Source organism: Oncorhynchus gorbuscha, linkage group LG18 (genome assembly GCF_021184085.1).
Source record: "Oncorhynchus gorbuscha isolate QuinsamMale2020 ecotype Even-year linkage group LG18, OgorEven_v1.0, whole genome shotgun sequence".
In the NCBI taxonomy this organism is placed as follows: Eukaryota; Metazoa; Chordata; class Actinopteri; order Salmoniformes; family Salmonidae; genus Oncorhynchus; species Oncorhynchus gorbuscha.
Genome location: NC_060190.1, coordinates 43,459,372 through 43,480,519, shown reverse-complemented (window position 1 = coordinate 43,480,519; position 21,148 = coordinate 43,459,372). Strand labels below are relative to the sequence as shown.

Here is a 21,148-nt window from a genome sequence, read left to right as displayed (position 1 = left end):
TTGGCAAGGCTCATTGAGCTAATTAATAATGCGGCACAAAACAGAGCGGGATGGGAGTCATTAGGGAGCTGCAGCTGTGCTCTCTCAGCCCTGTGGTGTTGTGCCAGTGTGTGTTTATTGTGTGTATGAGAGAGATAAAGAATGCAAGGGAGCTTGTGTGCGTTTTTGTGACTGTATTATATGAAAGTGTGTGTGTGTGTGTGTGTGTGTGTGTGTGTGTGTGTGTGTGTGTGTGTGTGTGTGTGTGTGTGTGTGTGTGTGTGTGTGTGTGTGTGTGTGTGTGTGTGTGTGTGTGTGTGTGTGTGTGTGTGTGTGTGTGTGTGTGAGTGAGCGTGGGGGAGGATGTGAGAATGCACACATACATGACTACATGTGTCACGGCAGAGACGAGAGTTCAGATAGAGTGCCTGCATTTGAATGTATGTGACTTTGAATGTGTGACTGCAGGTGCTTTGAAGTAAGAGAGTGAGAGAGAGAGAGTTTGTGTGTGAGAGAGAAATAATGGCCATTTTACAGACACCCAGTCCCGCCTCACCAAGCCCTCCCCAGACAGACACGTCCTCCTGACAAACTCAGTTAAGATGGCAGCCCCTTTCCTCTCTCTCACACATGCACCCTGCAGTGGAGAGGGCCGCCACTGGTGTGTATGATGTATTCATTATCCAGGATCAAGACAAACAACATCACACCACAAACTCCAGGTGACTGGGAGACATTGTCCTTCGAGTCAAAAGAGGAACAGAGAGTATTCATGGAAGTCCTTTACACTAAAGTTGCTTATGACAGTGCAATCTAGTTACAACATTCTGTTAGCATGTTGTTACACAGCACCACTGTGTAATGACTCACTAAGCCATAGCGTATAATAATAATAACCGGCTGATCAAAAAAATCTAATAATTAGAATGCAGTATTTATTCCATTTATTGCCTTACAAAATAATTGCAACATAGCTCAGTTGGTAGAGCATGGCGCTTGTAACGCCAGGGTAGTGGGTTCGATCCCCGGGACCACCCATACGTAGAATGTATGCACACATGACTGTAAGTCGCTTTGGATAAAAGCGTCTGCTAAATGGCATATATTATTATTATTAGTGGAAATTAGTTAATGTGCAAAAAGATTCATTATAACAATGCCAGAGAAAACTCAAGGCAATGAGAAATGTACATCTATTTAAAAAAAACATGGACAAGACAAAAATCTTTAAAACAAAACACTAACTTCAAGTACAAACTTAAGTACATTACATTTACATTTAAGTCATTTAGCAGACGCTCTTATCCAGAGCGACTTACAAATTGGAACCAACCCCATAGTATAAGATGAATCCCATGCATATAGAAAAATGTCATTCTTATTAAGGGACCACCTGATTTAGGTTCACACACACACACACACACACACACACACACACACACACACACACACACACACACACACACACACACACACACACACACACACACACACACACACACACACACACACACACACACACACACTTGATCACCCGCTATGTGGCATTTTGTCTGAGTTGTTCAGAATGGTGTGTAAGGGAGGAAGCATCATTGGAGCCTGCAAGGAGGACTGTACACTTGAGCCCCTTTTCCATTACAAGCTTAACCTCCATTACAAGCTTAACCTGAGTGGTATAACAACATAGTGCAAGAACATTTGAGTGCCCTTTATGTCATCAACAAGGGCTTAGTCTTATTCATACTTGACCTAATGGGGTGTACGTTACAGAGAGGGCTTTACAAGTACTATGCACTAGTGTGGGTAAACAGTAGGACATTGACAGTCAGAACTTTCTTAGTAGTAATGGTAGGATGACAACAGAGGAAGAGACTGCAGAAATCCTTCCAAGATGTAACAAAGGTAAGGACAGGGCATCCACATCCATATAGCATCAGCAAAGGTAAATCGTTGGCTTGAACATGTACAAAATTGGTCAAAGGAGAAACATTGCTATTGCAATGCTGTTACAAAAAAACTGAAACTAGTCTACATTCACTCCCAATTTGCAAACCACTGCTGAGACCAAGTGGGACACAAGAACAACTACCATAATGACCACAAGAAGGACCCTGGTTTAAATTGAGAGTAAGATGTCATTAGCCTCAGGCTAAATCAGTGGGTCCCCAAACGTTTTCACTCGGGCCCCGTTCCTCATTGGGGAACACCCCTGCATATATATTTTTTTGGGGGGTGGGGGACATGCCCCTCCTCCCGAACCCTCACGTCCCCCCCAAGGATCACGCCCCACTGGGCTACATCATGAAGGCAACATGAAGTCATGGCTCTTCATAATAGCGGGTCATTATTGGTAACAAGCTCTGCTGTTTGAGACTGGGTGAGGGAATAGAAAACTCATTAGGAGGTGTGATTGACAAACTACGTTTACCTGGAATATGTAGTGAGGTATTTCTTAGCCAGATCTGGGTGTAATTGCTTCAAGGTAATATGCTACAGAATGTCCTCACAAAGGTCAGAGGTCAGAGACAGGACAGCTGTCTACATGCTGTGAGGCAGTACACACCACAGTGAGGTAAATACAGACATTTATCTTCTCTGTAATGGATATAACAGGATCTGAGGAGAGTCATTGTGATGCATTGTGATGCAGTATGCTTCCACATGGCCTATAAACATGAGAGCTCTGGGGGAAATGCTGCTCAACCGGGAACTGCTGTGTGAGAGGGCCTGGGAGGGCAGAGAGGCAGGACAACACCATCTGACAGCAATGTTACAGCAGAGTGATGAGTCATTGAACAATTTGTAAACACAATGTGAGTGTGTTCAAGTTAAGGTACAGTGGAGGATAGTGATCCCATCAAACATTGGCCCTAAGGCAACTCCTACCCCCAGGCCAGCAAACTGCATTGTTCATGGAGACTGCTTGGCTAGAGGTTATGTGCTCAGTAGGGATAGGACGCCTTGTTCCTCCAGTTTGGCCTTGGACACCGACTCCCAGCAGAGGAGTGCATGATGCCATCCACTCGTACCTCCATGCCCTCAGCTTGCTGCTCTGCAACCCCCAATCCCCATGGTCACGCCCAGGGCAGCCACGGCCTGGCACAGTGCTATGTCACAGAGGGCACAGGAGGGCCTCACATTCCCCAATGACTAGCTCGGGGGGGCATCAGGTTCTTGCCAGTGGTACCCATGAACGTGGGCACGGGTTGTGTACGAAGAAATGGCAAAATAATACAGCTAGCTCAGCACACAGCTTGCGGAAGAAGTTCCAGAAATGGGTGACTCTCACTTCCCTCTGAATGCAGGCCATGCCTTTAATTAGTCACTTTGGGTGCTCTTCCGAAGGGGGATGTCCCACCTCACCAGTGATCTTCAGCCAATCATGGGCATGGTTCACCTTACCAACGGGGACCTGAGAGCAGAAGACTGATGATTAGGTGGATAATAATACAATACTCTACTTTACCTTGAATTTGATCAGATTCAAACAGAGTGGACAATGTTATTTAAACATTCTTCATGTGTACCCTTTAATACCATTTTCATCCCAATTCCAGACCTTTTCATTCTGCAATGGTGAAGATGAGAATTACCAGTATTCATACATGCTAAGAGTTTATATTATCCCCTATCAACCAGAATCTCCACTATTTACCTTTTGCCACTTACAATGACCTTGGAAAGAATGCAGAGTAGAGGGGCCTTGAATGGAAGAACTAGGCTAACAAATCACGAGCATTCCAGTGGCAATCCACGACCTTGGAAAGAGTGCAGGGTAGAGGGGCCTTGAATGGATGAACTAGGCTAACAAACCACCAGCATTCGTTGACCTGCTTGCACATCCTTACCCCGGCCTGAGCCATGCCGAAGCGTCCCGGGTTCATCGGACAGACGCGGCTGACAGCCGAAGGGAATCGTCTGTCCGCAGCAACAGTATGTCTAATCGAAGCAGCAGTGCAGTTCACAGGCATACTCCAGTGGATTGTAGCGCACGGGCTCACGAAACGACAGGTGGCGAAGGTGAACTTTCAGCTCCAACTCCACGTGCAGAAAACCGGAGGCTACCATGGAACCGTACAACATTGACCACCTGACCCAGTGTGAGTGAACAAATGTGGTTCTCCTCCGGTTCGTCCTTCTCCACAACTCCCTTTCCATCTCTGCAAAGAAAGCAATGGTATTTAGCTTATTAATGGGAGTGCTAACTCAGTTAGCCCTCAACGTTAGTGCCTATTACATTCAATATCCACATACACAATTACGAGTTATTTTAAAGTAGGCATAACAGTGATATAATGCGCAGCTCTCTTATACCAGAACGGTTGCATTACTGTATTTAAAACAGCACCTTTGTCGCTGTAGTTGCTCTGTACCTTTGGAGTTCATGTCTGTTCACCCTGAACGGATGTTTTCCGGCAACAAAGCCAAGCAATTGCATTCTGGGAGTGATAGTTCCACGCAGATAGGCTACTAGCCATTCTAAACGAGGTGGTGCTTTTTGTTTTATGTAAACAGCACCACCTACCGTTGACTGCACTAATATCAAATGGCATGTTTCTACGGAAACACAGAAGTATGCCTATTTTATATCCTGTTTCAAAGCTCAATGGTTTTCCGTCTCTGATAAGAGTGTCCTCGGATCTGTACATAGACGGGTTCGACAAGACGACACACACACACTTAAATAGGTAACACTACAAACAAAAGCTATAGTAAATATGGGTAGTCTGTTTACTTGGAGCCATCCTCCCTCTCTCTCTCTCTCTCCCTCTAATTTAATTTATTGACATGTGAAACATATGTTAACATTGCCAAAGCAAGTGAAGTAGATAATAAACAAAAATGAAATTGACAATACATATAAACAGTAAACATTACACTCACAGAAATTCCAAAAGAATAAAGACATTTCAAATGTCATATTATGTCTATATACAGTGTTGTAACAGTAAAATAAATAAACATCAATATGGGTTGAATTTTCAATTTGTTTGTTCTTCACTGGTTGCCCTTCCCTTGTGGCAAAAGTACAGTGATGTACTGGGCCGTACGTGGGCTGTAGTGCCTTATGGTCGGAGGCAGAGCAGTTGCCATACCAGGCAGTGATGCAACCAGTCAAGATGCTCTCGATGGTACAGCAGTATAACTTTTTGAGGATCTGAAGACCCATGCCAAATCTTTTCAATGTCCTGATGGGGAATATGTGTTATCCTGCCCTCTTCACAGCTGTCTTTGTGTGTTTGGACCAGAAGAGTTTGTTAGTAATGTGGACACCATGGAACTTGAAGCTCTCGAGCTGTAGATAAGAATGGGGGTGTGTTCGGCCCTCCTTTTCCTGCAGTCCACGATCATCTCCTTTGTCTTGATCACATCGAGGGAGAGGTTGTTATCCTGGCAACACACTGCCAGGTCTCTGACCTCCTCCCTATAGGCTGTCTCATCGTTGTCGATGATCAGGCCTACCACTGTTGTGTCGTCGGAAAACTTAATGATGATGTTGGAGTCATGCTTGGCCATGCAGTCATGGGTGAACAGGGAGTACAGGAGGGGACTGAGCACGCACCCCTGAGGGGCCCCCGTGTTGAGGATCAACGTGGCAGATGTGTTGTTACCTACCCTTACCACCTGGGAGCAGGCCGTCAGGAAGTCCAGGATCCAGTTGCAGAGGAGGGTGTTTAGTACCAAGGGTCATTAGCTTAATGATGTGCTTTGAGGGCACTATAGTGTTGAACACTGAGCTGTAGTCAATAGCATTCTCACGTAGGTGTTCCTTTTGTCCAGGTGGGAAAGGGCAGTGTGGAGAGCAATATAAATTGCATCATCTGTGGATCTGTTGGGGCGTTATGCAAATTGGAGTGGGTCTAGGGTTTCTGGGATAATGGTGTTGATGAGAGCCATGACCAGCCTTTCAAAGCACTTCATGACTACAGATGTGAGTGCTATGGGTCATTAGCCATTTATGGAGGTTACCTTGATGTTATTGGGCACAGGGAACGTGGTGGTCAGCTTGAAACAAGTTGGGGTTTGTTATTTAAAAAAATATTTCACCTTTGTTTAGCCAGGTAGGCTAGTTGAAAACAAGTTCTCATTTACAACTGCGATCTGGCCAAGATAAAGCAAACCAGTTCGACAAATACAACAACACAGAGATACATATGGAATAAACAAACATACAGTCAATAATACAGTAGAAAATAAGAAGGAAATACTGTATACAGTGTGTGCAAATGAGGTAAGATAAGGGAGGTAAGGCAATAAAATAGGCCATAGTGGCGAGGTAATTACGATATAGAAATTTAACACTGGAGTGATAGATTTGCAGAAGATGAATGGGCAAGTAGAGATACTGGGGTGCAAAGGAGCAAAATAAATAAATACAGTGTGGGGATGAGGTAGTTGGATGGGCTATTTACAGATGGGCTATGTACAGGTGCAATGATCTGTGAGCTGCTCTGACAGCTGGTGCTTAAAGTTAGTGAGGGAGATAAGAGTCTCCAGCTTCAGCGATTTTTGCAGTTCGTTCCAGTCATTGGCAGCAGAGAACTGGAAGGAAAGTCGGCCAAAGTAGGATTTGGCTTTGGGGGTGACCAGTGAAATATACCTGTGGGTGCTGCTATGGTGACCAGTGAACTGAGATAAGGCGGGGTTTTACCTAGCAAAGACTTGTAGACGACCTGGAGCCAGTGGGTTTGGCGACGAGTAGGAAGCGAGGGCCAGCCAACGAGAGCATACAGGTCGTAGTGGTGGGTAGTATATGGGGCTTTGGTGACAAAATGTATGGCACTGTGTTAGACTGCATCCACTTTGTTGAGTAGAGTTTTGTTGGCTATTTTGTAAATGACATCGCCAAAGTCAAGGATCGGTAGGATAGTCAGTTTTACGAGGGTATGTTTGGCAGCGTAAGTGAAGGATGCTTTGTTGCGAAATAGGAAGCCAATTCTAGATTTCATTTTGGATTGGAGATGCTTAATGTGAGTCTGGAAGGAGAGTTTACAGTCTAACCAGACACCTGGGTATTTGTAGTTGTCCACATATTCTAGGTCAGAACCGTCCATAGTAATGATGCTGGACGGACGGGCAGGTGCGGGCAGCGATCGGTTGAATAGCATGCATTTAGTTTTACTTACATTTAAGAGTAGTTGGAGGCCACGGAAGGAGAGTTGTATGGTATTGAAGCTCATCTGGAGGTTAGTTAGCACAGTGTCCAAAGAAGGGCCAGAAGTATACAGAATGGTGTCATCTGCGTAGAGGTGGATCAGAGAATCACCAGCAGCAAGCGCGACATCATTGATGTATACAGAGAAAAGAGTCAGCCTGACAATTGTGGCACCCCCATAGAGACTACCAGAGGTCCGGACAACAGACCCTCTGATTTGACACACTGAACTCTGTCTGAGAAGTAGTTGGTGAACCAGGCGAAGCAGTCATTTGAGAAACCAAGACTGTTGAGTCTGCCGATAAGAATGTGATGATTGACAGAGTCGAAAGCCTTGGCCAGGTCGATGAATACGGCTGCACAGTAATGTCTCTTATCGATGGCGGTTATGATGTCGTTTAGGACCTTGAGCGTGGCTGAAGTGCACCCATGACCAGCTTGGAAGCCAGATTGCATTGCGGAGAAGCTGCGGTGGGATTTGAAATGGTCGGCGATCTGTTTGTTAACTTGGCTTTCGAAGACCTTAGAAAGGCAGGGTAGGATAGATATAGGTCTGTAGCAGTTTCAGTCTAGAGTGTCTCCCCCTTTGAAGATGGGGAAGACCGAGGAAGCTTTCCAATCTTTGGGGATCTCAGACGATACGAAAGAGAGTTTGAACAGGCTAGTAATAGGGGTTGCAACAATTTTGGCAGATCATTTTAGAAAGAGAGGGTCCAGATTTTCTAGCCTGGCTGATTTGTAGGGGTCCAGATTTTGGTATTAAAGACTTAGTCAGGGACAGGTTGATAATGTCAGTGAAGACACTTGCAAGTTGATCAGCGCATGCCAGGACAGAGAAGAGCTTGGACTGGGCTGAGCGGGAGCTTTGACTGGGCCAAGAGACCAGAGGTGGCAAAGCTCTGGTTGGGGTGTAGGGTTTGAGCTTGAAGGTAGGGAGGGGTAGTTCCTCTTGCTGCTTCGTATGCAAGTACCATGTTGTTATATTGGATAAAAGCATCGGTTGGAAACCAGTGGAGTGTGAGGAGGAGCGAGGTGACATGGGTGAATTAGGGAAGGTTGAACACCAGGGAGGCTGCAGCTTTCTGGTTAAAACCACTTCTGGGAAATTTTGAATATTACATTGAATGAACTACAGGACAAAATGCAAACCTTCTAACCCTAAAAGGCCTGTGGTGTTGATGGTATCCTAAATGAAATTATAAAATATACAGACCACAAATTGCAAATGAATATACATAAACTCTTTAAGTTGCTCTTCCTCCTGGGGAAGGCCTGCCCAATCCAAGACCTCTCCATCACAGTTGACAACTCCATGGTGTCTCCCTCCCAGAGTGCAAAGAACCTTGGCGTGACCCTGGACACCCTGTCATTCTCTGCCAACATCAAAGCAGTGACCCGCTCCTGCAGGTTCATGCTCTACAACATCTGCAGAGTATGACCCTATCTCACACAGGATGCCTAGACTTCTGCAACTTGCAACTTATTTTCTATGGATTCTTCAATTACATTGAGATGGTATCTGACGAGCTGTTCCTTCTTTTTCCTTACTGTTTTTCTGTACTGTTTTAGTGTTTCACCACAGTGAAGGCTCAGATCTTGGTCTCTGTGCTTTTGGTTGGATAGGTTTCACAATTTATTTATATGGTTTCTCTCTCTCTTTCTGCAGACAAGTAATACAAAAATGTAAACTAGTAAAGTAAAAAAATGGCATTTGGATCAACCAGTCTATAATCTTAATGGGCAACAAGGAAACAAAGGAGAAAGAAGACATACATGGCCAGTTTGGTGGCTATCAGGCTCAATTATAAACTGATGATTTACTTGTACAATTCTCTCTCTCTCTCTCCTTATCCTTTGCATGACCTGGAACACGGAGAAAGTAGCATTAGCAAAGCTTTGACACTCATAGCAAGATGGTAGACGAACCCTGCCATCGATCTTTGATGTTACTAATGGCTGCGCAATTACTTATTACTGACGTGTGTCAGTGTTATCTCCTGTCCTCTGAGACTCCAGGTCAAAGGTTAAACACATTGCTACAGTTTTTTTATTAGTGACATTTATGCAATTACTGTTGGCATTAAAAGCTTCCTATCTGCAAAAAAAACACTGTGGTAAATACTACATTTTTGTCCCCAAAACCACTACAGTTCGCAAAAACACTACACATTTTTAAAGATATCGTAAATACTACAGCATTTAATAAGCTTATACACTGCCCATTCCCCTCCCCTATATCACAGTTTGTGCCACCCATAACCATAACCTACATATATACAAGTATAGACCATATATTGTGTTCCCTACAGGTTATAGAAAAAAGCAGAAGCTCTGAACTATCCTATCAGCAGGGTAGCCTAGTGGTTAGAGCGTTGGACTAGTAACCGAAAGGTTGCAAGTTCGAATCCCCGAGCTGACAAGGTACAAATCTGTCGTTCTGCCCCTGAACAGGCAGCTAACCCACTGTTCCTAGGCCGTCATTGAAAATAAGAATTTGTTCTTAACTGACTTGCCTAGTAAAATAAAATAAAATCTGACCCAAGTCCCACCTGCCTACAGGTTATGGAAAATGTGCTCTTTCAGTATTCCTCCAGTATGGAAGAGTCTGCAAAAACACTACAGTAAAAACTACAATCTGCAAAAACACCACATGACTATAGAATATGGCATATTACAGTTTTCTTTTACTACAGTATATATACTATAGTTAAATACTACTGTATGCTACAGTATAGTCTGCAAAAACCCTACAGGTTTGTAGTTTCAGCTTGTGAAATATTGCCATGCTCTGAACCTTCCCACATGAAGAAATACTATTCAGTATTTGTCTACAACATCCTGTAACTGTTTCATAGGCGTTCTTGACCATCTGTGCCAATTCTAGGTGACAATATACTCAACTGAAAATGGATCAATGTTTCTACAACACTTTCTTTGCACTTTTATTCATGGCAGTGGTCCACAGTTATTGAACAATAATTGAACCGCTAATAAAGTATAACAAACACATTTCTAACACTAATGGCAGATGTTCAAAGGTGATGTAATTATTTTCCGTATTGATGATTTATCATAGATTTTTCCTGGTGGGTGTATCTTCGTTTTTTTAATGTTGTATATCTCATGATCCTCTCTTCAATGCAGAGATAAACAAACCAGTGAAAGAATGCTGAAGAAAAACAGGAGAGACAGAAAGAGAGATATACACCTGGAGGAAGAGTAGGACATGGGGGAAATTGAAAAATAGAAAGAGAGGGAGGGAGAGAATGCAGTAAAGGAGTGACTGGGAGAGATGACAGGAGTGTTACATTTGAGACCGGGGCTCCAGCTCCTCCGTGCAGCCCGTCTGGTGCTGTTGCCATGGCAGCAGCAGCAGCCCTGTATCCGCAGCACAGGCAGAGAGCCTGCAGTCCCCAACAACACACACCCCTCCCACGCCTGACCTGCAGCTGAACCTGAGTGAGGTCGTAGGTCGATGGCTGGCAGCATATGGAGGACAGTGAGCAATGAGTAGGGGATAGAGAGAAGGAGGGAGTGAGAGAGAAAGAGGAGTATGTGCCACACAGATGGGGAGAGGGAGGGGGGGGGCTGAACAGAATCTAATTATCATACAAGGAAAAGATGGTATTGACAGTGGAAGGGTTTTTATTTGTTTCACCATTAAAAAATAGACTTCCTATCTCTTTTGTTTTCCTATTATTATTTGAGGGGTGGGACGGCCATTTTTGCTTATGCAGTGTTCTTTATGGATATGTGCGGGTGTTTGAAGAAAGGGGTTGAAACATGGCAAATCGAAATACCGACAGACACTTCAATCAATTTCACCATGGATCATTTAACCCCCGTGTGCATGTATCTCTATGAGTGTGTGTTGGCGTCTTCATGTTGAAGATGAGTGAGGATGGAGGAAGCATAGGTGTACTTGTTCCTGTTTGCGAAATGATTTTGCCTGCATGTCTCTGTGCATTCTGCGTGAATTTGTCTTGGTACAATGTCTCACAATGGTGTTAGACACGGCACATTTTGAGCTATGTGTTGTTCACTGTACCTGTCCTGCGTGGCTGTGTATATTGTGTGTGTGTGTGTGTATCGTAAGTGTGTTTGCATTTATTCATGTCTGAACGGCACACTGTTAGATGAGCTCGCTTGATAGATGGTATTTAAACATCTCCCTGTACTTTCCCCTATCGAGCTCAGGGAGTGTGTGTCTGTGTGTGCCTGTCGGGTGCCTGTCGGGTGCCTGTATGTGGGTGCCTGTGTGTGGGTGCCTGTGTGTGGGTGCCTGTGTGTGGGTGCCTGTCGGGTGCCTGTGTGTGGGTGCCTGTCGGGTGCCTGTGTGTGGGTGCCTATCGGTTGCCTGTGTGTGGGTGCCTGTGTGTGGGTGCCTGTCGGGTGCCTGTGTGTGGGTGCCTGTGTGTGGGTGCCTGTCGGGTGCCTGTGTGTGGGTGCCTGTCGGGTGCCTGTGTGTGGGTGCCTGTCGGGTGCCTGTGTGTGGGTGCCTGTCGGGTGCCTGTGTGTGGGTGCCTGTTTGTGGGTGCCAATAGTGCATCTAAAACTTAGGGGGTGGGGTGAGAGGGTAGGTATTCCTTAAAGAGGTGGGGTTTCAGGTGTCTCCGGAAGGTGGTGTCGAACAGTTTTGACTGGGTGCCTGTGTGTGGGTGCATGCCTTTTGGGGGCCCTAGGCTAAATTGACGGCAGAGAGAAACATGGGCAATTTTACAGGTAATTTCCTGCAATTCTACACATTTTGCCATGACTAACAAAATCAATGGGGTCCCCTGGAGGTCAGGGTGTTTTGTAAAAAAAAAAAAAGAAGAAGTGTCTATTTTGTATTTAAAAATGTTTTTTTCAAGAAATCATATAACTGTTTGACAACACTGTTTGTAAGTTTTCAAATGATATCAAACTCAACCGCTTCTCTTTTGGATGAAGACATGGGCGTCTCATGGTAAGGTGGGATATGCAAACGGACCAACTTTGAGCCCATTTATCTCCTGCATTCTGGTCCAGAACGTCACTTTCTAACCACTTCCACCATGTGCAAACATGTACGGAAGGTTTTGTTCAAATCAAATGGGGTGCAGTCAGGAAGTGATTGATATCGCATGGAATGACCCTATAGTATAATAGTTTACTCCTCTCTAAGATATGAATGAAGTGATGCCCTACGGTCTCTGTCAGTGTTTCTATCTGTTCTAGAATTCTTAACCGGATCTTATCCAGGAGGGACTTGGATACAAGGGGGTCAAGTGAGTTCACCTTTGACTCCTCACCTTACTAAGGGGTCATAGTTGCAGGTCTGATTGTTTTTAGACATACACAGTGTATACATCATAAAGTGTATACATATCTTGTTTTGAAAATAACGATATGGTCATCATTAAAATAATAACCAAATGATCATTGTAATCACCCTTCAGCCATTGTAATGAGTCATTAACAACAATATTCATATTATTAACAATAATATCATATTGTTTCATTATCATCAGTAGCAATAATAGGCAGGGTATTTAGTCAGTACTTGATCAGTAATAGCTGCTGTAAACCCAAGTATTATCGAAATTGTGAGGAAGCAGAGAAAGAAGAGGATATTTGACTGGAGCCTCCATAGAAAATACATCACAGAGCGCCCTCTAGTGGCTTGCTAATATCTCATCATTACCTACACAAGGGCTGATTGTCAAGTGGTATGATGACAATGCAAAGGATGCAAGTGTCACAGAATATGTCTCTCTCTTTCTCATTCACTCGTTGCCCTTCAGACGTCTCCGTCATTCCCCTCCTGTGTTGGTCCCCCGCCACCAGATCCTCGGTCACGGGCCTCTAAACATGTTAGGGAGGTACAGGCAGACATCCACAGGAACCTCTCCATCCATCAGAACACAGGCAATAACTTTAGCAGGGCTCCCTGGGCCAGTCTGGAATGTGCAATGACACAAAGCACACACACACACACACACACACACACACACACACATGCACTAGTAGAATGGACACACGCACACACACATACAGGTAAGCCTCATTCCAAGGTATCTCACACGGGCAAAATGGTACTCAACCACACACGTATGCACACACGCACACACAAACACACATGACACACACATCTCTGCCTCATTCCAAGTCATCATCCCATATATGCAAATACAACACCTTGCAGTGATGATCCCGATCGTCTACACACACACACACACACACCTTCCCAGCTTTGACCTCTAGAAGCTCTCCGACTAGAGGCTGGATGAGGGGCGGTGAGAGGGTCATCATCCGTCTGCCTCCCTGTGACCATGCCCTGACCCCAACCTCTAACCACACACACACACACACACACACACACATTACCCCAGACAGCTCTCCCTCTCTCCCCAGTCCTTCTCTGTTCTTTCCAAATGCCAAGCCTATTGGTCCCATTCAGCACTGCCTAATGAGTCCCTTACAAAGCCATCAGCTCTACTGCACTGGCTGAGGTAAGCTAGAGGCTAGAGGAAAATGTTCACTAATATACATGATCTGCTTTCGAATATCTATTGCCTTATTAGTTGCAGAGGGATCTTATTGTGGTCAAGTGGTTAACCAATATTTTACTATCTGTAATATAAAGTTATGAAAGCAAATAAATCTGTAACTGGTATGTGGCAATGTGTAATCTGATTGAAGTACTATAATGCTTTATTGTTGATTCCTCCCTGTGTGTCTCTTTTTAAGTCCAGACCTGGGTAACAGGAACTAGATCCCCCCCCCCTGAGCTTTCAGAGTGATATCTAAGCTTTTTTCAAAAAAGATTTCCCTTTCTACCTAAGTTATCATATGCATTAAGACATTATATGCTATTATACTATAATTTTCTGTACACTGGCTATAGATAAGAGCAACAGCTAAATGAATAAATGTAGTACAGTAAGAGCATCAGTGAGGTCTGATGTGATCTCCAGGCCAGGCAGACTAAACGAATGCAGATCCTGCGTGGTGCCTGGTACAGTGAGTACAGGATGTGGACCACATGCTCTATCTGATGATGATTAGGCTGTGCTCCTGGATTACCCTGTCACACCACTCAACTCCTACATCATCGAGCCACTGTTTCATCTTCAAGTGTCTCCGCTGCCTGCGGCGGGCTGCGAGTACCCTCGGTGTGTGTGTGTGTGACTTCTTTGCGAGTACCCTCGGTGTGTGTGTGTGTGCGTTTGTCTGTCGACCTTCCCTGTCTCTGTGCACAGCTGTTCCATACTTTCACCCCCCCCCATTCCTCTTCTCCCTCTCCTCAGGGTGTATACAAATCTACACCAGAAAAAAAGTATCTCTCCCTCCATCTTTGTGCAGCCTTTAGCGTATCTTTCTCTTGTCCTCTACTGCTCACCTCCCCTGCCTCCTCCCCTGCCTCCTACCCTGCCTCCTACCCTCTCCTCTTTTCTTCATATCTTTCTCTCTTACTCTCCATTCTTTCTCTTCCCCTTTCCTTCCCTCTCTTTCTCCTTTGCGCTTTCTTCTCTTATCTCCAGCTCCCTCCCTCACCTCTCTTTCTCATTCGCTCCCTCCCCGTCTACCCCTCCCTCCCTCTCTCGCTCTCTCTCCCTCTCTGATGGATAACCTTCCCCTCCCGTTGAACTCCTCTGATAATCCAGGGGAAGCAGTAAGAGAGCTTCCATCAGCAACGCTGACAGAGCCGCAAGCCGCTGCAGTCTGACATACCGCCACTGTGTGTGTGTGTGTGTGTGTGTGTGTGTGTGTGTGTGTGTGTGTGTGTGTGTGTGTGTGTGTGTGTGTGTGTGTGTGTGTGTGTGTGTGTGTGTGTGTGTGTGTGTGTGTGTGTGTGTGTGTGTGTGTGTGTGTGCGTGTGCGTGTGTGTAATCAACGTTTATTTGTAAACAACAGGTGTCAGCTAACAGTGAAATGCTTACTTACAGGCCCTTCCCAACATTGCAGAGAGAAAAATACATAGAAAAGTCATAGAAGGATAATAACACAAGGAATAAATACACAATGAGGAGCAATAACTTCTGCTATATACATGGGGTACCAGTACCGAGTCGATGTGCAGGGGTACAAGGTCATTGAGGAAGGGATACATGCATAAATGCAGATAGCAGCTATTTGGTTAACTATTTAACTAACTATTTAACACTATTATGGCTTGGGGGTAGAAGCTTTTCAGGGTCCTGTTGGTTCTAGACTTGATGCATCGGTACTGCTTGCCGTGCGGTAGCATAGAGAACAGTCTATGACTTGGCTGGCGGAAGTCTTTCACAATTTTTAGGGCCTTCCTCTGACACCGCCTGGTATAGAGGTCATGGATGGCAGGGAGCTCGGCCCCAGTGATATACTGTACCATACACACTACCCTCAGTAACGCCTTGTGGTCATATGCCAAGCAGTTGCCATACCAAGCAGTGATGTAGCCAGTCAATATGCTCTCAATGGTGCAGCTGTAGAACTTCTTGAGGATATGATGGTCCATGCCAAATCTTTTCAGTCTCCTGAGGGTGTGTGTGTTTGTGTGTGTGTGTGTGGTGCGCACACAGGATAGCTGCAATATTACATTATGCATGTCTGATATGTTTGCTTGTGCTCTTTGTAGCATAACTTAGCTGAGATTTTATAAACATGTGTGGATACACTGAGTGTACAAAACATTATGAACACCTGCTCTTTCCATGACATAGACTGACCAGGTGAATCCGGGTGAAGGCTATGTTCCCTTATTGATGTCACTTGTTAAATCCACTTCAATCAGTGTCGATGAAGGGAGACAGGTTAAAGAAAGATGTTTACGCCTTGAGACAATTGAGACATGGATTGTATCGAAGAGCCCTTACTGCTGCTCGATCATCCTATTTTTCCAACTGAATTGAGGAAAATAAGAACAATCCGAAATGTATTTTTGATACTGTTGCAAAGCTAACTAAAAAGCAGCATTCCCCAAGTGAGGATGGCTTTCACTTCAGCAGTAATAAATTCATGAACTTCTTTGAGGAACAGATCATGATTATTAGAAAGCAAATTACGGACTCCTCTTTAAATCTGCGTATTCCTTCAAAGCTCAGTTGTCCTGAGTCTGCACAATTCTGCCAGGACCTAGGATCAAGAGAGACACTCAAGTGTTTTAGTACTATATCACTTGACACAATGATCCAATTTGTAAGTCGCTCTGGATAAGAGCGTCTGCTAAATGACTTAAATGTAAATGTAAATGATGAAAATAATCATGGCCTCTAAACCTTCAAGCTGCATACTGGACCCTATTCCAACTAAACTACTGAAAGAGCTGCTTCCTGTGCTTGGCCCTCCTATGTTGAACATATTAAACGGCTCTCTATCCACCGGATGTGTACCAAACTCACTAAAAGTGGCAGTAATAAAGCCTCTCTTGAAAAAGCCAAACCTTGACCCAGAAAATATAAAAAACTATCGACCTATATCGAATCTTCCATTCCTCTCAAAAAAGGCTGTTGCAAAGAAACTCACTGCCTTCCTGAAGACAAACAATGTATACGAAATGCTTCAGTCTGGTTTTAGACCCCATCATAGCACTGACTGCATTTGTGAAGGTGGTAAATGACCTTTTAATGGCATCAGACCGAGGCTCTGCATCTGTCCTCGTGCTCCTAGACCTTAGTGCTGCTTTTGATACCATCAATCACCACATTCTTTTGGAGAGATTGGAAACTCTAATTGATCTACACAGACAAGTTCTTTCCTGGTTTAGAGCTTATCTGTTGGAAAGATATCAGTTCATCTCTGTGGATGGTATGTCCTCTGACAAATCAACTGTAAATTATAGTGTTCCTCAAGGTTCCGTTTTAGGACCACTATTGTTTTCACTACATATTTTACCTCTTGGGGATGTCATTCAGAAACATAATGTTAACTTTCACTGCTATGCGGATGACACACAGCTGTACATTTCAACGAAACATGGTGAAGCCCAAAAATTGCCCTCGCTAGAAGCCTGTGTTTCAGACATAAGGAAATGGATGGCTGCAAACTTTCTACAGATGCTTGTTCTAGGTCCCAAGAAACAAAGAGATCTTCTGTTAAATCTGACAATTAATCTTAATGGTTGTACAGTCGTCTCAAATAAAACTGTGAAGGACCTTGACGTTACTCTGGACTCTGATCTCTCTTTTGACGAACATATCAAGACTGTTTCAAGGACAGCTTTTTTCCATCTACGTGACATTGCAAAAATCTGAAACTTTCTGTCCAAAAATGATGCAGATAAATGTATCCATTCTTTTGTTACTTCTAGGTTAGACTACTGCAATGCTCTACTTTCAGGCTACCCAGATAAAGCACTAAATAAACTTCAGTTCGTGCTAAATACAGCTGCTAGAATCCAGACTAGAACCAAAAAAAATGATAATTTCACTCCAGTGCTAGCCTCCCTACACTGGCTTCCTGTCAAGGCAAGGGCTGATTTCAAGATTTTACTGCTAACCTACAAAGCATTACATGGGCTTGCTCATACCTATCTTTCTGATTTGGTCCTGCCGTACATACCTATACGTACGCTACGGTCACAAGACGCAGGCCTCCTAATTGTGCCTAGAATTTCTAAGCAAACAGCCGGAGGCAGGGCTTTCTCCTATAGAGCTCCATTTTTATGGAATGGTCTGCCTACCCATGTGAGAGACGCAAACTCGGAGGGGTGCGTCACTTGAGTGGGTTGAGTCACTGATGTGATCTTCCTGTCTGGGTTGGCGCCCCCCCCCACCTTGGGTTGTGCCGTGGCGGAGATCTTGGTGGGCTATACTCGGCCTTGTCTCAGGATGGTAGGTTGATGGTTGAGGATATCCCTCTAGTGGTGTGGGGGCTGTGCTTTGGCAATGTGTGTGGGGTTATATCCTTCCTTTTTGGCCCTGTCCGGGGGTATCATCGGATAGGGCCACAGTGTCTCCTGACCCCTCCTGTCTCAGCCTCCAGTATTTATGCTGTAGTAGTTTATGTGTCGGGGGGCTAGGGTCAGTTTGTTATGTCTGGAGTACTTCTCCTGTTTTATCCTGTGTCCTGTGTGAATTTAAGTATGCTCTCTCTAATTCTCTCTTTCTCTCTCTCTCTCTCTCTCTCTCTCTCTCTCTCTCTCTCTCTCTCTCTCTCTCTCTCTCTCTCTCTCGGAGGACCTGAGCCCTAGGACCATGGCTCAGGACTACATGGCATGATGACTCCTTGCTGTCACCAGTCCACCTGGCCGTGCTGCTGCTCCAGTTTCAACTATTCTGCCTGCAGCTATGGAATCCTGATCTGTTCACCGGATGTGCTACCTGTCCCAGACCTATTACTTGACCGTGCTGGTCATTTATGAACATTTGAACATCTTGGCCATGTTCTGTTATAATCTCCACCCGGCACAGCCAGAAGCGGACTGGCCACCCCTCATAGCCTGGTTCCTCTCTAGGTTTCTTCCTAGGTTTTGGCCTTTCTAGGGAGATTTTCCTAGCCAACGTGCTTTTGACCTTTGGGCCGCCTGTTGCTAACCATGCTTAAGGAGTCCACATGCTTCACAGTCAAAACAGTTTTTTTTTAAATCAAGAACCTTGAGACCTGGTGAACAGCACTGTAGGACTTTATTAAACCTCTTAATCTCTCTGAATTCATTTCCATATAACAGCATGTTGTTATGATGCGTTTGTATTCCAGTCATTGCAGCCAGAGCATCTCCAGGTCTCTCCGCCCGCTGTGTTTTGTCCTAAATGGAGCAGTAAGCCAGGCCTCATTTAGCTCTCCATGGGGAAAAGCCATTTCCATCTCCATCCTCCTCTCCTCATCTATTTCCCACATTAAGAGACCCAAAATAACAACAGACAAAAAATATCCAAATCACATTACATTGTAATGTAGTAAAGACCCCTCATCAGAGTGCTTCAAGCGACACCTAGTGATGAAAGGGGATATTGCATGGTCTGCGTATTTCGACAAATTGCCACAAATAGCCACAAATAACCACAAATGGCTATTGATGTGGACGGGGAACACAAAGAGTACTTCAATGCAAATTGTGTAGAAATTGATCCGTTATGTAGAAGGGAGAGTCAATAAGAGGACAAAGACTGTGTGGTGGAGCAGCTTGTGACCTCATGCACAGGGAGAACAGACTCTTCCAAAGAAAGGATTGGAGATATAGAACACACCCTCGGTCCATTAGACTTCATCATGAAAAACAACAGGTTCTTATAAGAGTCTATAATTACGGCCCAGAGTTTTCCTGGCTGTAACGATGGCTGCTTACAGTTTGAGCACATAACTCAAGGCCGAAAGCTACCTGATGTGCTGACAGCCTCTAATGATTATAATCAAGTCATTTTGACTGTCAGGATGATCACTGTCGGACTCATAGGAAATGTAAATTCTTTATCAGGGATCTCAATGTAATTTCAGGTATTGTCATGGAAATGGCCCATCAGTTATTTAACTAGGCAAGTCACTTAAGGACAAATGCTTATTTTCAATGACGGCCTAGGAACAGTGGGTCAACTGCCTTGTTCAGGGGTAAAACAGCATATTTTTACCTTGTCAGCTCTGGGAATTCGATCTTGCAACCTTCCGGTTACTAGTCCAACACTCTAACCACCAGGCTACCTGCTTATGTTATGCCACTAGTGAACTTTGTGAGAGTATTGGAAAATGTCTGAACATGAAGTAAGTATTTTTGTATTTGAGATTCGATTGAGGTGTTCATTTGTGTAGTGCTTGAGCAGGTGTGAGGTTGAAGAATGAGTGAGTGAGTGAGTGAGTGAGTGAGTGAGTGAGTGAGTGAGTGAGTGAGTGAGTGAGTGAGTGAGTGAGTGAGTGAGTGAGTGAGTGAGTGAGGGAGGGAGGGAGGGAGTGAACCTCCGAAGAGGACAGAGTGATTGATCACACATAGGTAGCTATGTGAGTGCAAGTTCCACTGTTCCCCTGTCACTCAGCTCCTCCTCTGTGTGTGTGTGTGACTCTGTGTGCATGTATGTGTAGTGGGAAAAGTTACCTGTACGCAGGTGACTCTTCCTCATCTTCTTCTCCTCTTCCTCTCTCCTCCATCCTCCAACTCCGCCCCTAATTCCTCTGACTGCGGCTTATTTTGAGCTTCCACATTTCTTGTTGACATTTCAGAAGGCTGGATATAAGCAAGAGCACGATGACCGTGGAGAGGTGAAGAGAGGTGAAAATCAGATAAGGGGAGGGAGGGATTCCAGCACCATCAGAAATGTCAAATTATTCAACCTGTGAACATTCTGTACAATGTTGATTGTGATTGAAACAATATTGTTTGTAGAATACTATATTGTGATTAATAGAATATAATTCAGTCTAATATAACGGTCTATATATTAGAGACTGTTTTTCTAAAATAGCTAGCTGCCTTTTGGTGTTTGTACCTGGCAGGTCTGTTTTAGTGGCGCTAATGGGCACAGAGAATGGTTCAATGTCTCCCCCTGGTGGTTAATTTGTCCTCTTCAGTTATTTTTTTTATTATGGACTAATATAGCTGCTTTATGGGGATCTACTGAGTCGTGAGTCATGACTTCATTTTTCGTTTTCGAAAAATTATATCATTTATGTAAATCATCTCAGTTAATAACAATCCTCATATTTCCCTGGATACTGTTCTGGACTCAGTCAGAATTGTAGCATGTACAACTCTAAGAGCAATTGATGTTTATAAAAAAAAATGTAAAATACGGACTGCTGCACGTACATTTCCACAGCCCACTGCTGCACCTTCACTCCTTCACCTTTAAGTCCCAACACGAGCACGGACGTAAAGGCGGAAGCGCGCGCACGCACACACACACACACACACACACACACACACACACACACACACACACACACACACACACACACACACACACACACACACACACACACACACACACACACACACACACACACACACACACCTCCCCTCGAGCTGCAGTGTTTTTATGGTGGGCAATTTAGGTGCAGCTGCTCTCTCAGTGATCTCAGAGCTGGGGAGGCTGAAGCCTCAAGTGCAATAAACGGCAGGCCACTGCAGATGGTGCAGACAGA

General features: G+C 44.5%; 1 long non-coding RNA gene across 3 annotated transcripts; it reads right to left on the bottom strand.

The window, feature by feature from the left end:
- Nucleotides 1-908: 908 nt before the first annotated feature.
- Nucleotides 909-4,409, bottom strand: LOC124003502. 3 transcript variants are annotated; one of them, XR_006833234.1, is made up of 3 exons: nt 4,353-4,409; nt 3,635-4,139; nt 909-3,391 (listed from the first exon to the last, which is right to left on the bottom strand). It is a non-coding gene; the product is annotated as an uncharacterized LOC124003502 (long non-coding RNA). The 3 variants fall into 3 exon arrangements; XR_006833233.1 differs by having other exon boundaries at nt 4,328-4,395; XR_006833235.1 differs by having other exon boundaries at nt 3,828-4,139; nt 4,328-4,395.
- Between the last annotated feature and the right edge of the window lie 16,739 nt (nt 4,410-21,148).